Raw genomic sequence first — 4,460 nt, forward strand, 5'->3', positions numbered from 1 at the left:
ATGCTTGCTTGTAAATCTCTGGAGTGCCTCTTTGTATACCGGGCACCTGTATGTACCGGCGTGATGGGCAGCGTTCTCTGCGCTCTTATTTTCCGCGCATAATACACACTTCGCTGGGTTTTTACAGTCCGCAATCTTGTGTCCTTCTTGGCCGCATCTGATGCATAGCTTGGATCGATCTGTCTTACTTCTGCACTTGGATCCGTGGTGCCCGAAATGCCAGCATTTGTAGCATCGGGTAGGTTTCCTCGTGGCTCTAATTCGGCAGTTGACCCAGCCAATTCAGATTTTACCGCTTCCTTCTAATATCTTCTGAGCTGCTGCAGCCGGTAGTGTCACGACAGCGGTTTGGGTACCTCTGTAAGCTTTGCGGATCTTGATTGTCTCTGGTAGTATTTCGCAGAGCTCCTTGGTTACCGTATGCAGGGCAGCCTGAATATCCTCCTTTGTTGTGGTGTCATCTAGGTCCTCGAATCTCGATGTCTTCTTGGGGCCCTTTGCAGATCACTTTGGCCTCCGCCTTAAGAATGTTTGCGATGGTATGTTGCAGGCCTTGGCCTTTGCCCACGCACTTCCGCGAAATCGTAATCAGCAAGTCTCCGCTTCTGGTCTTGTTGATCTTGTCCACTGTTGTGCGAACTTGCTCATCAGGGACGTCCTTCTTTATGCGACGCAAAATCTCGGCGTACTTTGCTTTCTCGGCCGGGCGGATGATCAGTGCGTCGGGTCTGATCCATTTGAGCGGTTTTTTGCGCTTAGGCTCCGGCCTGGGCTTCTTTGGAGGCTCCTTTGGGAGCTGTTCTTTGGCTAGCCTCCGTTTCCCTTTCCTTGTGTGGACATCTTTCCAATCAGTCGCGTCTTTTTTTTCGGCGTTCTGCTTCATCACGTTTTTCGGAGGACTTGGTTTCAAGTCCTTTCTCTTCGTCAATCGCCCATCTATTCCATCTGGGGAGTTTCGGTCCTTCCTCTTGTTAGACTTGTTGGAAGTATGACCTTCGTCTTTAGCATCAGATTCACCGTCAGCATCGCCTCCGGTGTCCATTGATTTTTCGATCTCCACAGCAAGTTGACTGCTCTTCTCCGGCGTAAAACGAGGAGTGATTCGTCGAGGTGACTGCCATTCTTCGTCCAGTTTTTTAAACCTTCGAAGGGCGTTAACTACCCTGGTTGCCTTGGTCTTTATCTCTTTATGGATATTGACCTTTGATTGGACAAACTCATGCAGTTCGCTGGTCAGCTTTTCGAGGCGTTCCAGCGCTTGCGTCCGCTTCATCTCAGCGCTTACGGTAATCGCTGCTTCTTGGGCGTGAGGCCCACTAATACTCCTGTCCTTTTCTTGATTTCTCGTTTCTTCCATGGTTTTGAGTGATACTTCAAAGCAAAAGGTCGTCTCCGAACGCGATGCCTCCGGAAGTGGAGGGGTGATCACTCTTACAGCTTCCTCCATTGCTATAAGAGCTTTCGGTTATTGAAGCGGGAAATCTCAACCGCTTCGACCCTGCACCTGCTTCCTTCATCGGCTTCCTCTTGCTCCCGTGGGTGCGGCACGTAGATGCCGGGAGTTACCACGTACACCGCGCTATAAGGATCATTTCGCACATCTCTTTCGAGCAGCGTCACCTTATCCGCTTGCGTACGTGACCCTAGGTCAGATGGTGTGACCAACCCTTCCTGCCGAAAGGGGAGTTTTCGTTTTTTACCGTGAGAGCTATTTTATTTCGCTCTTACCCTCTGCTCCGAAGAACAGCGAGCTTTCTCCGACCCACAAGGATACACGGACGGTGGCTGTTACTCTTCAGCTCCGATGCCTGATTTGGTCCGCGAGGGCTATTTTATTTCGCCCCAATCCGCCGATCTTACGACCGGTTAGGACCCCCCTATCCGCCACCTGGGGACGCGCCCGGTGGGAGTTTGGCTTCTTCCGACGGGTGTGTGTGTGTGTGTGTGTGTGTGTGTGTGTGTGTGTGTGTGTGTGTGTGTGTGTGTGTGTGTGTGTGTGTGTGTGTGTGAGTGTGTGTGTATGGAAATTGTGTGTAATGCACAATTGGGCTGAGCTTAGCCACTGTGAATAATTGCTGGTGTAAGAACCAGTTATTTAGAAATGCTAGCGTAGGAGCTAGTTAAATTGAGATGATAGCATAGGAGCTAGTTAAATCGAAATGCGATCGTGGGAGCTAGTTCAATTGTGTGAAATGTGCTAATGTAGTAATTAGCTGAATAATGATGCTAGTTCAGAACGACTATGTTGTATATTTGATGCTGATATAAAATTTAATGAAGCAATGGATTGCTATGATAAGTCAAGTTACTTTATGGATAACGCGTATAATCAAGCAAGTTACAAAAAATGGCCGCGATGCCGTTAAAGAATAACTACGGCGCAATTGAACTGCCTCGATGGCGTCACTAACAATTATTCTGATAATTGGATTATTCACTAATATTTTGATGTTAATTTTATGAATTCGACAAGAAATAATTTGATATGATATTAAATTTAGTTATTGCAAATATTTATAGCAATAGAAAACAGATTTAGATTGATTTAGATATTTTAGTCACGTATGCAAATTACAGAAGGACGTAGTAGTACAACCGTCCCAGCACAACTGGTGTAACCATCCCACGCTGTCTCGTGCCTCGTGCCAGCCGGCTTCTCTCCCACTTATTACTCTGCGCATGTGCGGCAGCCATAATGTTGTCCGTGCAGCTACGGAATTTCCCGGTACAGCCTGAAGTCGCGACTCTATTATACAAATGCAAATTATATATATATATATATTAGGGTGTGCCAAAATGGAACTCCCGTGGATAACCTTTTAAATGTAAATATAAATATATGAATATATTTGCTTTCCCGCTTTACATCATTAGTTATAATTGTATAATGTAAATATAAATATAAATAATGTAAGTACAAATATAAATAATGCTGTGAAGCGGGAAAGAATAGGAGTTACGGTAATTATTACGTGAAGCGTTCCACATTCACGTAACAGGATATTGGTAGGAAAGGATTCAGAAAGGAATGTGGAGAGGATCATCTCAATGTGAGTTTATAAAATATGCGAGAAAAAATTATTAGATAGCTCGGACTGGGATTCGAACCCAGAACCTTCCGAAGACATGTCGGCTACTCTACCATTTGAGCTATCCGGTCTATACTAAATTTCCTTTTGCTTATTCTATATACATTAAGCCACACCGTCCATCTTATGGCAAGCAATTTTTACAAATATGAATAATGCTGTGAAGCGGGAAAGAATATTTGTAAAAATGTGCAAAAATATTCGTAAAAATACGAGAAAATATAATAGAATCTTACGTTATATATATATATATATATATATATATATATATATATATATATATATATATATATATATATATATATTATATTCAAAAATTAGTGTTTTATTAAACTTCCACCAAGCTTTTGAACTCGGAGACCTCAAAATAATACAAAAAATTATATTTTTGAGCTCGAAGAGCTCAAAAACGTAATAAGTGCAATTTTATCCACTTAAGTATGGAATTAGCGGTAAGTTGCCGGGATGACCTTTAGGGTCAACCGTTTTTCTAATTTTTTTTTTGAGTAATCTTAAGAAAACTACCGAGAAAAAATTTCGAAAATACTTGAAAGAAAAATTTTTTTTTAATTTTTGGAACTTAGATCTAAAAACTAGATATTGAGAGCTACAATTTGATTATGTTTTTACTGTACGACGATTTTTCTACAAGTTATAGCCTGTTGAAAATCCCTTAAAAATTTAGATTTTTTTCTTGCTCCCTTAATTTTTGTGAGAAGTGTCCATGCAATAAATAAATTCACTCTAATATTTATTAATTGTTATGTCGTGGTTTTAAATTAACGTTTTTTTATTGTTTTAAGATGATACGAATTTTTTTTATTGAATCTTAAAATATATTTTTAAAAGAAACTAATATTTACAGCAGACACTAGTAATGAAAAAACGCATTAAGTGTCTTGTCCGGTCGATCTAAAAATTTTCCCATTAGGCTGTTCTGAATGTTTAAAAAAAAATTAAAATCCCAAGTTCTTTAAGAGATTAAAAACCCTAAATACACCAGTAAATGGGAGTTTTATTGCCCTCTGTATTGACTAGCATTATCGACAAGGACTCTGGAAATTTTACGGTATGAATAAGATGAATTTTAAAAAGGAAGCAAATAATTTACAACTTTTAAAATAAAATATTATAAGAACTGAAAATAACAATAAATGTTATCAGATCTCAAAGTTTCAAGGTCCTAGGAAGGTTCCCTGAATGTTTTCGCGATGATGTCAGTATGTCTGTATGTATGTGTGTGCATGTTTGTGTGTATGTGTGTGTGTGTTTTTTTTTTTTTTTTTTTTTTTTTTTTTATAGAGGAGGTCAAATACATTTACGTATATCAGGACGAGATGTTTGTCCTGGGTATGTCGAACTCGAAAGTCA

Source organism: Cotesia glomerata, linkage group LG8 (genome assembly GCF_020080835.1).
Source record: "Cotesia glomerata isolate CgM1 linkage group LG8, MPM_Cglom_v2.3, whole genome shotgun sequence".
NCBI classification, from domain to species: Eukaryota; Metazoa; Arthropoda; class Insecta; order Hymenoptera; family Braconidae; genus Cotesia; species Cotesia glomerata.